General features: G+C 36.7%; 1 pseudogene; it reads right to left on the reverse strand.

Moving 5' to 3' along the window:
* Positions 1–13,778: 13,778 nt before the first annotated feature.
* On the reverse strand, positions 13,779–17,474 carry LOC122291708 (annotated as a pseudogene).
* Between the last annotated feature and the right edge of the window lie 1,873 nt (positions 17,475–19,347).

Genomic DNA, 19,347 nt, shown 5'->3' on the forward strand with positions numbered 1-19,347 from the left:
ACGTATGTGAGAGGTAGATACATAAATTAGCATGGCCTACAATATTTATTACTCATTTAGAGTTTGTTTGGAAACACAACTATTTTAAGATATTCTCAGACTTTTCACTACTATTTACATTGTTAACGATGTGTTTCGTATGCCTTTGGATTGGGCTTCTTGGTGGCTTTGGCCTTCACCTATTCCTGCACACACGAAATCACTCCAGGGTCCAGCCACCAGGTAGACTCATTTAATGTGGCGTGGCTTCTTAGCGTGTGCAATTAATGCGGCATGGCCTCCTGTGTGAGTTGTCTAAGCGTGGAATTCCATCTAGGTGGTGTGCTTTTTCCTCCTTGTCTGGAAAGGTGAGTTTCTACGCTTTTTGGGTTTCGACCGGGCCAACCTGTTGGTCAGACCCATGCTTTTTTGGGCTGAGGATTCTTTGGGTGGGCTGTCGGGGAACCAAATGGGCTTCGGTCGACTTTAGGACAAGGTGTTGTTATTATTGGTCTTGGGCCTTTGAAAAAATCACCCCAACAGTTACCTTGCCAATTCCTATTGAAAGGATTTGATAAGAATTCCTACAGCTCCTTGTTCCTTTACTTCTAGTATGGACTGACAGGAGTTGTTTATACTCCCATGTCGTTAAGGCGTTTGCAAGTAGTTGCTTTGTGTGCCCCCTGCTGATTGGCTCTTGAAGGAGTGGCTCGACGGTTCCCTTACTCTTAATAATGGCATGTTCACATGGTTCTTTTCCCGCACCTGATGATACCTTTGTTTAGTGCGCATGGGCAGTTTCAGGTGGCCCTTGCCACATTCCCTTCTGTTGTTTCGAATTTGCCGTGTTAATGCGACGAGGGTGCCTCTACCCTCCTGGAATGCGGACCGTCCCTTGGGGCTACATATAGCCACAGGGAGGTGGGCAAAACATTTATTGTTTCGAGACTCCATAGCTTGCCCCCTCTATTGCCCAAAACGCCTGTCTCCACCCTCATTGTTCTTCAATGGCTTTTAAAAAATCCATTTGATCGGTTCTGAAGAGCTCGGCGAACCCAAAGACCACTAGCTCCTCTAGCCCATCTAGTTTGCCCATGAGGACAGGATCCTTCGGAGTTTCTACAAAAGGTCAAGGATACGTGGGGTCCTCGTGATGCTCATCGGTGACTTCCTCATACCTATGTGCTTTGAGACGGATGTACAACATACCTGAGCGTGTAGTTCTTGAGGTCCCGCAACCAGACGAAGGAGTCATGGACCCCAAGGGGTTCACCTACAAGGTTGCACTGTTCCCTTTCATGTTTTTCGATGGTCTTCGATTGCCATTCTGTCGTTCGATGCACGACATGTTGGACATGGCCGGCGTGGCGCCTGCCTAACTCCTCCTCAATGCTTGGAGACTCCTCACAAGGTGTTGAGTGATTTGGCGGCAAGCCTTGGAGGAGGCTCGGGACACCTAGCCTAATCTTACTGGTCGGGAATTGTAACAACTCACTAGAAATCAAGGTGAAATTTCTATAGGTTTTAAGAATCTTGTGAAAACTCCGTAAGTATCATGAATTGAGTAATCGCATAAGTTTTAATCTATCAGTATAGTCAGTATTATCACTCACTATGGTACTAGAAATGCAATTTTATTTATTTGAGGTAGTTAGAAGTGTCAGAATACATTAAAATTTGCGTCATTAGACTTAGTTGATTGTTTAGGATTTTATGGCGCAATAATCACATTTTTAGTTTTCGAACGATATGCTTGTTTGAAAATGCGTTTGGTTTTTTTTAGGCACTCCAGGGTAGAATTTTGATAAACAAACTGCACAATTAGGTTTGTATGAATATTTAAGATTTTACCAGTGTAAAATTTATTTTTCACTTTCTGAATTGAATATTAACCTTAATAGTAGCACTTAGCATAGTGTTTTTAAAATCACAGTGTGGATTGTCCAAATTAGATTAGAGAAGTTTTATTTAGACAGTTGGAAAGATCTAATTCACACTGGGTGAATAGTTTTGGATACTTGGTGTAAAGATGTTGCCCAGATGACTAACACAAGAGGGGGGTGAATTGAGTTGTATTAAAAAAATAACAATTATAAATCAAATATATAATATAAAATATAAACAAAATATGAAATAATAATAAATATAAAGAGTAAGGGTAAAAGAGAAACAAACTCAGTATGTTAACGAGGTTCGACCCCACTGCCTACGTCCTCGCCTCAAGCTACCCCTTGAGGATTCCCAAATTCACTATTCAATCTCCTTCAGGTGGAGATAGAAACCTATTACACCTTTGAACAACACCGCTACAAAGGATCCGTGTAGAACACCCTCTACACTTGCAATCACCTTACACGTGGTGATTCAACTATTCCCCGTGTAAAATACTTTCTACACATACAAGGGTTATACACACCCTTTTTCTGATACAAGAGCTGATAGTGGGTAGGTTATCAGAAAACACTCCTCAATGAGTAAAATAAGAACAATACAGCCCAAACTATATTTCTCAAAATGAACAAGGATTAAGGCTCAATGCTTAGAGAAGAGAGAATGAAAGCTTTGAATGAATGTTGTATGCTCTTGGTGTTGTAAATGTGAAGCTCTCAAATGATCTATTTATAGGCATATGAGACTTCATATTCAAATTTAAAAAGATTCACATGTCAAAGACAACATCATTCACTTTTTCAAAAAATTCAAATAAAAGGTTCTTCTTTTACAATTGTTAAAGACAACATCATTCATTTTTTCAAAAAAATCAAACCTAATCTTTTACTTTTGGCATATGACAAAATGAGCACACTTTCCTTTTCAAAAAATTCAAACCTAATCTTTTACTTTTTGCATATGACAAAATGAGCACACTTTACTTTTCAAATTTTTCAAACAAAATCATCTACCTTTTGTATAAGTCTAAAAAAGCATCAATCACTTTTGAAAATATTCAAATAAAACATGCACATGTGAAAGATGACAATCAATCATCTTTAATATTTTCAAAATTCAACCCTTTAATCAAGGCATGTACATGCAAAAGATGACAATCAATCATCTTTCAAAATTTTCAAATTTAATTTTCAAAAATATTCATACACATGTAGAAAATGTATTTTAATGCTTTATGATAAAATATTCATTTTGAGCATTAATCCTAATTTCAAATTTTAAGAGATTTACAACATTACTCTATGATTTTAATGTGAACTTGTTTCCTTCTTGCTCATGCTTGTTTCTTTGATGTGTTTGATTCCATTGTGTGAACAACTTGAGTTTGAAACTCCTTTATTCTTTGAATTTATTTGTTATCATCAAAATCCATGTGTAGATTTATAATCACATGAAACTTGAAACCTTGAGTTCAACAAAAGAAAAACTATGAGATAGATTGTAAAAGAATCAAGGTGTAAAATCATGCTATCTAAAAGAAACTCTATTCTTTCTTCTAATCAACCAATTTTGCCAAACCAAAGAATGTTTCAATCCTAAATGGTTGAAATCCAATTAAAATTTCAAAAGTTTGGTTGAAATCGAAACCCTAAACGGTTTCCCCTGACCCTAAAGTTGGCCTCTAAACAATTTTTTATCGATTTCTAGCATTGTATATTAAGCATTCGATTTAATCACTTCCACATACTATTAATTCATCAAATTCTTGTTATGACATCATTATCCAATATTTTAAACATTAAAAATTTGATTAGACCAAGAAAAATTGAATTTAACCTTGATAGTTTCTCAAATCATAACCAAATTTCATTTAAACCCCAAATGAAATCCCACTTGGTTGAGACCCCACCAAGGCCCATGAATTTGGCCACCTTGGTAAAGTTTCTTGAAAAAGTTTTCTCCCCTACATGGCAGGCCATCCGCTGCCCTTCGCTACACCCAATAGTATCTTGATGTGAAGGAGAAATCCACTTTATCAACCTTCATACCTCACAGCTGCTGTAGGCAATCCATGCCCCTAACTATTCTTCACTTTATGTGACATGAACACCTCCAATCAAGGGTCATTTAAGCTCATGCCTTTCCCCTCCAGAGATTTAAAGTCGTGCAAAACACATTTCACTCATTTTCATCACTTCTTCACCCAATTCTTTGAGAGAAACTCAAAAGAGCTGTATTGGGCAGATTTTTGGGTCTTTTTGTGTGGTGATTTTCGACCTGTTATAAGTATTTTCTCATGATGACTCATTCATAAAAGTTATTCATTTTTGATGTAGTTTCCGTGGATATTTTATTCGTCTCATTCAATGGTTATTTGTAAGAGTGTAAAAAAAAACTGATAAACCAGTAAACCAGACCGAGCCAGTGGGTTTTGGTCAGGTTCCAAGTTTGGTTTGGTCCAGTACCAATTTTATTTTTTTAAAAACCGATCAAAATCAGTCTGGTTCTGATTTTTCTTTTTCTAAAATCAGACCGGACCGAACCAAACTGGTTCATATATATTTTAATTTTGTATATTGTATATAATTTTTATATATAATATATAATTATATATAAAATAGTTTTGTATTATATGATAAATTACTAATTAATATAATGTTAAATTTTAAAACCTTATATCCCTATAGTTTATTGTATTAATAATTATACTAATATTATATAGTACATATTAATAGTTATACAAATACTATATCACTCTATATATTATAATATACTATAATATATTATCACTATAGTATTATATACTATAATATACTATATATAATATAATATAATATAATATAATATATTAAAACTGGAAAATTGAACCGAACTGGACCGAAAACCGGAGTATCGGTTTAAGTAGGTAACCGGGGCGTAATTGGTTTTGAAAAATGCAAAACTGGTGTATATCAGTTTGATCCTAAATTTTGTCTAAAATCAGACTAAACTAGACCGATTACATCCCTAGTCATTTGATCAATCAAAAGTATATTTAACCAAGAAAATGTCATTTTTGGCATGAAACTGGAGAGTATGTTATGTTTTAGAATTTTGACCAAGTTAATGGACATATCTTGGTCCAAAACTTTTATGGAGTGTTGTTAGTATGTGTTTATGAATGTTCATTGATGTTTTGTTGCATGATTAGAACTTTTGATGATAGATTTTCTTAGATTTAAAAATTTGAAAACTAGAAGTGGAAAAATAGTTTTTGTTTTGAGAAAATTTGAATATTTTGTCATTTAATCTTACTCCAGAGGTTTTAATATTTTTATGTGATGATCCTAAGTATCTTATATGCATGTTAGTACGTTATTTTGAAGATATTTAATATTATTTTCAAAGATATGATTTTTCTATGCAAGAAGATTTTGGTTAGGCCTAAAATTTGATTTTTTGGTTTAGATTCACGTTTGATTAATTTTGCCATCTGTTTTTAAGTTTGATGGTTGGATCTTCTTTACGACATATTTTTAAACCATGTGATGTTTTAGTTTGAAGATCTCATATTTTTCAACCATGGATCAAAAGATTGATCAAAGTTAGTTGAGAAAAAAATATGTTTTGGGACTAAACCGAAAATTTCAAGTATTGTTTTGTGATTTTTGGTGACTTTTGTTGAATGATTTAAAGTATGGTTAATTTTATGATGATGTTATGAATATGGTAGATGTAAGATTTGATTTTTTTGAAATTTTTGGAGATGTTTTGATTAAAGTCAAAGCTTATGATTCAAGAGTTTACTTTTTATTAAAAAGTTTTAGTCTTTTTACAAGTTTGATGTTGATGATTAATTTCTTTTTTAATGGACACTACATGCTCTTGCTAACCCCGGGGGGGGGGGGGGGGGGGGGGGGGGGTTGCTTTTTCTTCTTCTGATTAATATGGGTTGGGTGGATTAGATCGATACTCACGCTGTAGGTTTGGGCAAATACCACAGACAAAAACAGACTGCTCACAACTTCACAAGCTTTCACGGTCCATTGCACCATTGATACAAATTAGATACTCCTCCTCATGATAAATAGTGATAACCTTTTGAATTCATTTTTTTCCCTAAATAACCTCAAATTGTTTCGGTCAATGATCACGGCTAGCGATAACATATTCATGGACACGGGGCAATGTGAAGCAAGAAGAGAAGTTGGAGGGTTTTTTTTTGGACTGTTGTATCTATAATGAGTTTATTATATAAAAATAATCTCATAAATTAACATGAATTTATGTGATCTATTAAATATACTTTATAATAAAAGTAATTTCATAATCTAACAGATCATATCAAGTCATATCAGTTTGTGAGATTACTTTTTTATAATTTATCTGTGTTTAGAATATTTAACTTTTCTAAAAAGATAATCTTATTTAATATATTTATTTATTTTTATTTAGGAGCATTAATTTATTTTATTTTTTAATTAGATTAATTGATATATTATATTTTAAATGATTTTTTTATTAATGTGATTAATATATAAGATTAATCAAAATGAATAAAATGTAATATAAAATAATAGCATTGAGTAAAGTGGAGCTGATTTTTCTTTTCCGTTTTGCAAACAACTTCGTGAAACGCATCGACGTGACATACACGACAAGAGGGTTGTACTCATTTGTCAAACTGCTGACGGGTATTATCACGGCAGGTGTTAACTATTTTTTTTTTTAATAATACATAAGCTTTGCGTAATTATTTTAAAATAAAATAAGAATTATGATTAAAAAATTAATTATTATTTTTTATATAAATTATATATTTATTTATTTATTTTAAAATAATTACATGATACTTACACATTTTATGACAGTAAATATTATTTTTTATTTATTTAATTTTTTTTCCCTTAGCTTGTTAATTAACTTTGTATTTAAGTTGGTCATTTGGCTGAGATGGACACACACACACCTATATATATATATAGAAATGATATTTACAGTCATAGTTGTGCAAGCAGCGTGCAGTCGCTTTGAAAAAAATGAATTAATATGAAACCCACATGAAAAAAAAACTAACTTTTTAATCGTGGACCCCACTCTTTTTCAAAGCGATTGCGTAGCGTTTACAATTTTACGACTGTATGTAATATTACTTATATATATATATATATTCTTTGTACAGTTTTATTTAGAAAATATACGAGACCCTTTTATTCTTCTCTCATTTGTCATGGTATCAGATTTTTTTCAAGTTCGCCTAAATTGAATTCCCTCAAGTTCGCACCTCAACTCCCATGGTGCCGACTCCATTTTCTCATTTTGATGATGCTGCTAGCCCCTTTTTCCTGCATTCGAGAGACAAGTTTGGTGTTATCCTTGTTACACAGCCCTTGATCGGCGACAATTATCATACCCGGGGCTAAATCTATGACTATGGCATTGTCTGCGAAGAATAAGCAGGTTCATCGATGACATGATTCTCAAACTCATTAATTCTACTGATTTTATGTTTTCTTCTTGAATACATTGCAACATGGTCATATATTGGATTCTTAACTTCGTTGGAACAAATTCTCTACTGATGTTTTTTATATAACCACTGCATGTGAGATCTGGATAGATCTCTAAGAGAGATTTTCTCATAAAAATGGTCCGTATATTTTTCAATTGCAAAAGAGTATTTCCACTCTTTCTCAAGGCCAACTCTCTGTGAATGCCTATTTTACTCGGCTGAATTGGGATGAGTTGATTAATTACAAGCCACCTCCAGCTTGTTCTTGTGATGCAGTTCACACCTTGAACAGATCCAACAGTTTTTTGAAGGTTGATTGGTAGGTTTTTATATCTCACGATTACAAAGCCTAATCTCTCCTATTCAGTTCATCGCCTTAGTCAGTACATGAACAAGCCTAGACAGCCTTATTTGGCAGAAGCTTATCATATTTCACAGTAAATTAAAAATACTCCAGCTCATGGTCTTTTCTTTGACAGAATCTGCCCCTTTTCATTGACACAAGATATCCAAAATAATTTGTCTTGGCTGAACTTAAAACGTGAGATTTCAGAATATAATCATATTTATAGACTGGTCATGGTAAAATCTATAAATAAGGCCTTTTCACAACTGAATCTATAGAATATTCAAGACTACAATTACATTCAGTAAAATCATTGTAAAGTCATTGGCCTTGTCTCCCAAAGAATATGAGGGTTTTCATTCGTCACCTTTATTGCAATTTCAAATCCCATTTATCGAATCAATAATGATTTTGACATCATTCATAAATTCAGAAAAACCTCAAGCTACATCCAGTTTGATACTCAAATTCTCTTAATTTTTGCTCAAAATTTCCAAAGCTTCTAAAACAATTTCTATTTCAAAAAGTTAATTTAATTTTAATTTTTACATTTTCATTCTGCTGAATAAAGGGTACCTTACCAAACTCTCAAAGATGTGAGTTGGTTTCGATGAGATTATTTAGAGAGGTGGGAATACATTCAAAATTGTTCACTCTTTCAAAAGAGGGAGTCCAGTTTCGCATCACAGAGAGAGGTTGGAAGAGGCAATAGGAACTCCTAGTGAAGCAGAACATGTTACAGTGGCTGATTAAGACATTGGAGAGCTGCTCGAGTAGGGAGAAGGATGAGTTTTACATCTCCATTAGAGAGGAATACTCCAGTTATTTAGCTAAAAAATGTTCCAACAGTAGGGGTAGATTTCTGGAGGTGGCAGAATACAGAGACGGTGGAGGAAGAAGACTTATCATCTTCCCGGAAGGAGATGGGGGGAAAGGTGGAAGAGACTGAAGGAGGCCTTGGGGTAGCTACTGCAGGAGGAGAGGCCACAGGGAAGACCTCATCGCATAAGGCCTTCAGCTGAGAAGAAACGAACGTACAAGGAGGTGCTGAGAAATAGAGGGTGGCAGGGACCACGTGATGGAGAATGGTTCTCTGACAAGCGCATGCCTTGAGCTCCACAAGGTGTACGATACACAGAAGGTGGCAGGTAAGAGGAAAGGGAAGCGTGTTGGAGGATGAAAGAGCTATAGGAGCAAATATGGAAGTTGCAGAGGGAGATGGAGACTTTGAAGAATATGGTCTGTCGAAATAAGGAACGTTGTAATTGTTGCCGTAGGAGTGTTGAGTTTGAGGGGCTGGGCTTGAATAAAGATAGGGCCCATATGAAAAAAGGAAGAGTAGAGGTCTGGAAGGAAGTGAGTGGGTCGAAAAGGATGGGCTGGAAGAAGGGCCCACTGATGAAGGGGGCAAAGCAATCGAGTGGGGCACATGGAAATAAAAGTATTACAAATGGGCTGAATAACATTACCCAAAGGCCTAAAATTGATGCAGGAGGTGTGGGCCGGGATAAAGGCCCACTGTCGACAGACCCAAATTACTCGGGTGGGGCACAACCCGCGGATCCTGTAAGCAGGGTTTAGCAACCCATGGGATTTAAAAAGCCTGAAGTCCAACCACCAACGCTGTCCGTGTTGCTGCCAGTAGAGGAGACGTTGGAGGGGCAACAGAATGCGCTGATGAGGAGGTCGACCTTTCCGACGATGGCATGCAGGTGTGGGATGACTGGAATGTGGAGGTGGAACCTAAGATGGTCACGGTGAATTGAGAGGGAGGGCCGAGTGCACATTTTCAGGCCTAAAAAACGCCGATGAGGATCTCGGAGGCTCCGTTGAATCCATCTAGGCTTCTTCCTGAGGTGGCTGAGCCTGTGATGATCCCAATGAGCCAAGAGGAGGATGGGCCTATGCCGATGAAGACCCTGGAGGTTGGTGGGGCTCTGGCGACCTCTTCTGGATTATGTGTGGGGGATTTTGAGGTGGTTGTGAGGGATGGGGAAGGCTTGGAAGAGTCGAAAGTGGAAGGGTCTCTTTATGATTCTTTAGAAGGGGTGTCCACTAATGATGAGCATGCGTTGGCTTTGAAGGGACACCTAGACTTGACTAATTTTTCCAGGGTGAAGGAAACTAGAAAGGTGGATCCGACACCACTGAATTTTCTATTTCCTATCCATTCAAGAGTTTTCGGCTGGGTGTTCGATAAGGTGAAGGAGATTTAGAAGTTGTGGGACTAGAGTGTGAGTGATATGATGAATAGTTTATGGCCTTGCTAACAGCTATAGAAGCAGGGCATCAACAACAATGGAAATCTATCTTGAAAAAACAGAGAGCTTAAGCAGTTGGCATGGTCTTTAAACACTAAGGGTAGCTCTACTAGAAGCAGGCCGAAAGGGAAGGGGCTAGCCCATTCTCCATGAAACCCAAAATCGTATCATGGAATGTCCGTGGACTAAATTAAGTTGCGAAATGATTGCGGATAAGAAACTTGCTTCGGCAGTGGAAGGTAGACATTGTTTGCTTGCAAGAGATCAAGATGAAGCTGATTGATAGGCAGATTGTTAGAAGCTTGTGGAGTGGTGTTCATGTAGATTGGGTTTACTTGGCCTCTAATGGGGCATCAGGTGGAGTGGTAGTTATGTGGGATAGGCGGGTAGTGGAAAAAATGGAGGAGTTCATAGGGAGGTACACGGTAGCATGCTCGTTCAAGAGTGTGTCAGATAACTTTTTATGAGCTTTTGTAGGTGTCTACGACCCAAATTTGGACAATAACAGAGTACTATTGTGGGAAGAACTAGCCGGTCTGCATAGTTGGTAGAATCTCTCTTAGTGCACTGGGGGAGATTTTAACGTTACTAGATTTCCAAGTGAATCTTTTGGTAATAGAAGGGGGAGGCCAGCTATGATTGAATTTTCTGAGTGCATCTCTGATTTGAATTTGGTAGACTTGCCCTTAGCCAGGGGCTCCGCCAGGTGGGCTAACAATCAAACGTGGTCTTGTCTTGATCGTTTCCTCATATCCCCGAAGTGGGAAAGCCATTTCCCTGATGTCTGGCAAAGGCGTTTGCCTCGTATTAGTTCAAATCACTGGCCTATCTTGCTTGATTGTGGTGGGTTGCAAAGTGGACGGAGATATTTTAAATTCAAGAACATGTGATTAAAGTCGGAAGGCTTTGTGGAACAAGTAAGACAGTGGTGGGCGTTGTATCAATTTCAGGGTACTCCTAGCTTTATCCTTGCTGGCAAATTAAAAGCACTAAAAAGAGATTTGAAGCCTTGGAATACACGTTCTTTCGATGATCTTAGGGAAAACAAAGAAGGAAAGATGTGGGAGATTCAGGAAATTGAACAGATTTAAGAGGTTAGATCCCTTACCCAAGTCGAAATAGAATGGAGGACATTGTTGGGTGAGGAGCTGGAGAGAATTATCCTGATGGAAGAGATTTCGTGGCGGCAAAAATAAGAGCTTTGTGGCTTAGGGAACGAGATCATTGCACTAAGTTCTTTCATCGAGTTGCATATTCTCATAGGAGAAACAATAATATTGAGATGCTGAAAATTGATGGTACGAAGTGTAGGGAAGAACATGTTATTAAGGACCATATAGTTGGCTTTTATGAGCAACTCCTTACCGAACCAATGAGTTGGCGGCTATTTCCTGATGGTTTGGTCTTTGACTCCATTGGATAGAGTGATGTTTCTCGACTAGAACAGGCATTTGAGGTAGAGGAAGAGGAAGTGGCGGAGGTTGTGCGAAAATTAGCTAAGGATAAGGCTCCGAGGCCGGATGGGTTCTCTATAGGTTTCTTTCAAGAATGTTGGGATGTGGTTAAGGAAGACATTATGAAGGTTTTCGAAGAACTCCACGTGGCTGGAAAATTCAAAAAAAGTTTAAATATAACTTTCATAGCATTAATCCCGAAGAAGATGGGGGCTAATGAGGTAAATGCATATCATCCCATCAGTTTAGTTAGTGGTGTTTACAAGATCATTTCTAAAGTGTTAGCAAATCGACTTAATGAGGTGGTAGGGAAGCTTATCACTAAGCCTCAAAATGCCTTTGTTAAAGGTAGGCAAATCCTTAATGCGGCCCTTATTGCAAATGAGTGTGTGGATAGTAGAATGAAGAACGGTGGTAATGGAATCATTTGCAAGCTGGATATGGAGAATGCTTATGATCATGTAAACTGGAATTTTTTACTATATATTCTTGGGAGATGTGGTTTTGGGGTGAAGTCACGAGGCCTAAGACAAGGCGATCTGTTGTCGCCATTACTATTTGTTGTTGTGATGGAGGGACTAGGCAGGATGATGTCGGCTTTAAATCAAAATGGCATGGTGTGCAACTTTTCGGTTGGAACTCATGGAGAGGGGCATTACTAATATATCTCATATATTGTTTGCAGATGATACCCTTATCCTTTGTGATGCAGATTAAAGTCAGGTGCGGACTTTGAAGGCGATGCTTCTGTGTTTTGAAGCAGTGTTTGGATTAAAAGTGAATTTTGACAAGTCCGATATAGTACCAATTGAAGTGGTGTCAAATTTACGACAACTGGCTTGATCATTAGGTTGTAAGATAGCTTCATTCCCACTGACATTTTTGGGTCTTCCATTGGGGATAAGGGCAAGATCGCCCCTCTTGTGGGAGCTAGTGATTGAGAAAATAGAGAGAAGGTTGGCGAGCTGTAAGAGATTGTATTTATCGAAAGGAGGAAGGCTCACATTGATTAAGAGCACTCTTTCTAATTTGCTTACTTACTTCCTATCTCTTTTTCCTATTTCAGCAAGAGTAACAAGTCGCATTGAGAAATTACAACGTAACTTTTTGTAGAGCGGTTTGGGGGAAGAGTTCAAGTACCATATAGTCAAGTGGGGAACGGTGTATCGTCCTTTATCCAAGGGTGGTCTGGGTATTAAAAATGTGAAGACTTTCTATCGGGCACTTTTGGATAAATGGTTGTGGAGATATAGTCGGAACCAGATGCTTTGTGGCGAGGGGTGATTGGGTGCAAATATGAAGATATATGGGAAGAATGGTATACTAAAGAAGTTAGAGGTGCTGATGGAGTGAGGTTGTGAAAACATATCAGGAAAGGCTAAACGGTCTTTCTTCGGCACGCCCGTATTCAGTTGGGGAATGGTACCAAGATCAAATTCTGAAAAGATATTTGGTGTGGTGATACGACTTTACATGAGTTATTTCCCTCTCTTTATCAAATTGCCAGCATGAAAGAGGCTCAGTGGTAGGTGTTATAGGCATATCGGGGGGACATTTTCATTGGAACATAAATTTTTACAGGGCGGCGCAAGATTGGGAGATGAATAGCTTTGTGGATTTTTATAGTCTCTTTTACACTGTGAAGCTGAGCAATCAACAAGAAGATTGGTTTTGGTGGGTCCTGCACAAGAAATGTAAGTTCTCAATTCACTCATTCTATATTGCTCTCGCTCAAAATCCCAACTGTCAGATCCCTTGGAAAAGGATATGGAAACACAAGGTGCCCCTTAAGGCAGCATTCTTTGTGTGGACAGCTGTTTTGGGTAAAATCCTCACAACTGATAATTTGAGGAAAATGAGGGTTATTGTGGCAGATTGGTGCTGTATGTGTAAGGGAGGGGGCGAGACGGTAGATCATCTTTTACTACATTGCAAGATTGCAAAAGCTTTGTGGGACAAGGTGCTAAGTAGAGTTGAGTTGGGCTGGATTATGCCGAGGACAGTGGTGGCAGTCTTGGCCTTTTGGCCCAACATAGGAGGTCAGCCCTAGATTTCAACGGTTTGGAGGATGATACCACTATGTATCATGTGGTGTTTATGGCAAGAGAGGAATGCAAGGACTTTCGAAGACATGGAGCAAACATTAGAGGAGTTGCTGGCTTTATTTTTTAGTACGCTTTGTAAATGGGCCATTGCTGTTGATTTCAATGGAATGGTCCTCCATGATTTTCTTCTCTCTTGCGCCCGCTTAAAGGGGTAGTTTCATGTACATACTGGGTTAGGCCTTTTCTTTGATTAATACAGTTTTGATTACCTATAAAAAAATAAAAAAAAATAAAAAAAAAAACTCCCAAAGATAAACGAAAATCTAGACATAAGAACAGGTCTAATACAACAGAAACAGGGAGAAATGAAAGACTAGCTTACCTTTTTGGGCAAAAAGAAATTAAAAAAAGAAACATGCCTAAATATATCACCATCTCCATCATACTAGGGTATTTCTGATCCATTGTAGTTGAGGCCTAACAATATCAGTGAAACTCTGTTCCTGCTTATTCTAAAAGTACCATATGAAAATGCTCTGGCCACATCATTTTTCTTCCAAAAGAAGTGACGTGCAAGAAAGAAGGGATGACACTTCCTCTTCTGTTGCCACACCAAAGCCTTGCCATCTTATTCTACCAAAATTGTCAAGCAGAAAAATATACCTACAGATGGAAATGACAAAAATGTCAACAAATAGTAGCTTTAAAACTTTAAAACTAAGAACTTCATGTAGCTTCCCACTAAATAAGTTGGGAAATGAAAATATTTTGTACCCAGTGAGAAGGTTCAGAATTGTTAATTCTTTTTGGAAGTACTAATGGTCACCAAATGAATAAAAATCTGCTTCTGAAGTGTATCCTTCCCTTCATAATTAGATTGTGTCATTATCCGAAGAAGCAGCTGCTTAATAGGGTTCCAGCGTAAGAACCATGAGTCTATGAAGGACACCTGGGAAAAATGAAATATTTCATCGATAATTTAAATGTAAAAATTTAAAGATAATTATCCATGATAAATTATTAGAGCATCGTGAAAGATTAAAATAAGGCATATGCAATTTAGCCTCAACTTTGGTAACTATTGAAAATTTTTGTAAAACACATTTACAATCTTTAAGATGCACTTTTGCATCTAATCTGGAATAAGCGAACTATGAAACACTGTGTGGAACATTTGATTTTTTCCAATATTCAACTAGTGTTTCCCGAGACAAAGATAAAACAGCTACAGTATAATGGTACTGTTAAAAAAAAAAAAACTTAAATAGCCTTCCTAAATGTTTGCATAACAGCAAACTCAACACACTCTGCTGGTGTGTTGTTTTGGTCGTTTAAAAATCATATTGCTGCTTTTTAATGTTCTGAGCATTAGTATATTTTCAAAGGAGAAAAGATTTTATGTAGAAAGAAAACAAAATTAGTGAATTCATCAACAGTTTTATGTGCATAAGTGGCAATTTGATTGAGTATATGTCACAAAACCACAATTCCGTTGAAAGAGAGGGAGAAAAAAATGTTGGCATATCTTATAACACCTCTTGTGCAAATTATAATTCTTCTGACTGTGGCATAATCTGGCAAATGATATTGCCACTCAAAATATAGTCGCCATGAGACTGACTCAAGTTTTCAATGGTTGACTAGTAAGTGAAGGAGGATAATTGGTTTAAATTAGAAGTCTCCACTTTTTCATGGAAACTCTCTCAGCACATTCCTTCACGAAAAAATCATATAACCTTTAAATGATCACATTCATTAGACACTTGCACTGACCTACATCTGAATCCACGAAAGGATCAGAGAAGAAAATTTGTGGTTTATTAAATACAATGATGACTAGATCAAGTTATGAAAACTAGATGCATTGATCTCATAAACCTTTAATGCTGGGGATCGACCCCAAGTATTGAGACAACTTATTTAACTACTAACATATACAGAGTGATTGTACCTCGTATAGCTGAAGATATTTTGAATCACTGTAAGCACCTAGAAAAGGCCCACTCCAAGAATCAATCATTGCCTGTCAAGGAAATACTACCAGATTGTTGCAGCAACAGAACAATACAAATAATTAAAAGGGAAACTAACCAAATTTATTTCTTTGATTAATGAACATTTTACTAGAGGATAAAATAGTAAGAGCCAAACCTATCAACTAAGCTATTTTTAAAAAAATATGCGATCCAGGAAATTCTGGGATTTGGATTTATAAAAAATAGAGAAAATAGTAAGGCGTGCCAATTTTCAGGCAGCTTAATTGGCAGAGTAATATGTAAGTGACCAAGTGTGAGAAATAATTGAACTGGTATGATGATTCTATTTCTGTTTCTACTTAGTGCACAAAATCTTGAGTTATTTTTTACTGTATCTTCCATTTTGAAAATGCCTTAAAACCTGATATAAATCTGGGCACCAAATATCATGCTTATCATCCATATTTAACGTTTTCATTTTGTACCCCCCCACCCTCGATAAAAAGAATAACAAAGTAAAAACCTCCAACTCTCTTCTCCTATTTTCCTTGTAGTTCTAATCACTTTATTCCAGCTGGCAAACAGCTCCTACACCTATGTTCTGTAAATTATATATAGTCCATGAAACCGTATACTCATTAATCACACGAGATTACATGCTTTCTTGCACATTAAAATGTGTAGTAAAGATATCCAAGTGTAATATACGCATCCAACTTGGAACTAAAAAACCACTGGCATTTGGTGAACTGATGAAGCACCTGAAGTTTTGGTGCACAATCATAACTAATGTTCTATACCTGGGAGTTTCCAGGGGATGAAAGACATAGCAATGTTGCCTTTGGAATAGCTGCTTTTTCAGCATCAACCATATCTCTATTGAAAGTGATGGGCAGCTTCCATGTTTTATTATCAGAGTAGTTCATTTCTATGTCAGGAAACTTCACGGCTGCCATTGCAGGAATTATAATTTTATTTGCCGTAGAAATCTGCACAAATGCTGCTAATAAAGTCATTCTGTACAGTCAAGAATAAACTAAAGAACATGACTTACATACTATACTCCACAGATTATTAGGTTTCCTAGAAGATCATAACACATCATCATGGATGAAGTAAAAGAATCACCACTCAGAGGTCCAATTAGGTAGATTGGTCACACTAAATATAGACTTTATCTGGCCATCTCAACACAGTTTTTAATCGAATCCAATGCTTGATATAGAAAGTGGTTTTTAAATTTTTTTAGAAACTAGTTCACAATCACATCATTCCAACTCAACATCACTACACGTAATACGCTATGCAAAGCATTCCCTCAGCGGAAAGGGAAGTCAAATTCTCAACGAAATCAAAGGGCAGAGGCCTTTGCTTACCCCAGTAGAAGATAAAAAAAAAATGATTTGTTCGCTACGAAACCTTCCCACCATGTTTCTCGAGCTCCGAAATATCGGCAAGGTATCCACTGTTCATCTCATCGGCACTGCCCTAAATCACATGAACAATTACTTATAGCATTCGATACAGAAAGTATCTACGAGGAAAAAAACCTAGAAACTTCAGACTCACAGCCGAGCACGCTCTTTCTCGATAGCCGCCTTGTATCCCAGCTACAAACAATAGAGGTTTAAAAATACGAAAAGAAAACAAAATTCAGAATGGAAGCCTTAGTTATCAAAGTTGATGGAAGAAAATAATAATAAAGAGATTCTATTTGAAAAAATGTATAGAATACCAGGTAAATGTCGAGAAAGCGAATGGAGGACCTTTGAGCTGAATGCAGTGAAGGAAGATGAAAGATGTTCTCTTGGTGCCTCAAAATCTGATAACAAAGAATCGCATCCCGGCTTGACGAAGCCTGGGGTATCAGTCGCTTCAAACTCTGCATTTTTCAATCTGATTTATGCTTCGCTCTCTCTCTCTCTGAGTAACCTGGGGACGAAGAACTGTACGATCTCTATACGACAGTTTGGACCTACTCCTATATCCGTCCAGTTTATAGTTGGACTAAACATTCTTATTTGAAACCGTAATGGGCTTGTTGCGTATGATGAAGTGTTGGGACAATATTTTTTTGATTATTTGTGTTTTTTAACGTAAATTTTTAAAAAAAAAATACTCTAAGTAAAAAGAGATTATACATGAATAATTTTATAAATTTACGTGATTTGTTATTATTTGTCAATTTATAAAATTATTTTTATTATAAAATAAATCTAATGGATCACATAAAATTTTCTAATTTATAAGATTATTTTATGTAATCTCTTTGTAACGATAACAATATTCTTTTTTTAATACTAAATTTTGTTAATAATCTACCGAATTTTAGATTCGGATTTTTAAAGTTTTTTTTCCCTGAATTATAAGAATAACATGAGAGAGCAATAAATATAAAGTTTTGCTACATACAAATACAGTCACGCACTAATCTGTATACTAATACTGATTTATTTATACTTAAAATTTAAACTAACATTGTTTTCAATAAAATCTACTTTTTGACTAATCACATCACATTAATATACAGATTAATACACAATTATACTTACAACTATACTTTTCCATAAATATATCACATAGATTTCACAATATTTAATACTTCTCAAGATATGGAGTTTGAGAGTTGAACTTTTCCGCGCGTGACGTTTGGACAGAATTCTTCCACCTTCAGACAGATTGGCGGCTGAGGAGTTCGATAGAGGGGCGCGCGAGACCTAAAGATTGTCGGCTAATAACAGCTCGGAACATCTAAGTACTATCGCCAGAAAATTAAAAGAGAAAACGGTAAAAATCCTAGAAATAGCGGCTGGACAAGTTGAGGGGGGAGGAGATGAAGCTCCAGCCCCCCCGGTAGGGACGCTCTAATAGCTAGCGAGGGGTGACGGGACACTCTCGGAGAAACGGAGACACGAGAAAACCTTGGTTATTGCATACATGGGTTTTCACATAGTCTACGTAATTTACTTGATGCAATATTCAACCCCTGTTAGAGAAAAACGCAGAGCCAAATTCTTCTGAGCCTCCTCTCCCACCAAAGATTATCACTGGCCCTTCCATGGATCCCAGATTTGGGCAACCCGCCCGCACAAGGGACAGGTGCAAGCGGGATTCATCTCTTTATATATGTGTGTGTGCGGGCAGGTTGCATATCACTTAATAACTTAATATATACATCTTAAATATTATACGTACATTGAAAAACACTACCCATTTCATTAATTTTTCCCTCGCTTTCATCTCCTCATCTCTCTTCTTTATTCTTCTTATTTCTCTTATTTTTCTTCTTCCCTCTCCCATCTTCTTTCTTCTCTCATTTGCGGTGGTTTTTTTTAAGTTTTAAACTTTTAAGACCCATTGCCGTGAATGTTGCATTTAGTTTACGCCCTGAATGTTGCGTGTATTTTGTCTTTATCAATGACATATTCAAGCACAAAAAAAAAAAAAAAAAAAGTGTGAGAGAGGGAACGAGAGACAGGGGAGAGAGCCAACTTCATAGCTTCAAAATTATTCAGTAGAAATTCTTGCTAAATAATAAAATATCATATCATGCAGAGTTTCCGACGCCTAAATAAAGACCCCAGTGACTTTTATAATCGGGTTTACTCGAACAGTCTCTTTTTCTTAAACAGTGTCATTTTTCATTCAAGAATATTGATTTAATGGTTTAACATGTAAAACCAATTAAAATGCGCCTCGTGAGTAGATACGACTGAAGATGACAAAAAGTACGAGGATGAACAATATGGGGAAGGCATGTCATTAAAATGTAACGTTACAAATTGATGCAATTTATGGAGTTGAATGAAGCATCTGTTATATATATATAATTGAGTAATGGAGGTCGAATGTTCAAGAAGAAGATTCTGCCGTAACAAGAAATTTCTTTGCCAAGTGTCTAACAT

This window comes from Carya illinoinensis, chromosome 13 (genome assembly GCF_018687715.1).
Source record: "Carya illinoinensis cultivar Pawnee chromosome 13, C.illinoinensisPawnee_v1, whole genome shotgun sequence".
Lineage (NCBI taxonomy): Eukaryota > Viridiplantae > Streptophyta > Magnoliopsida > Fagales > Juglandaceae > Carya > Carya illinoinensis.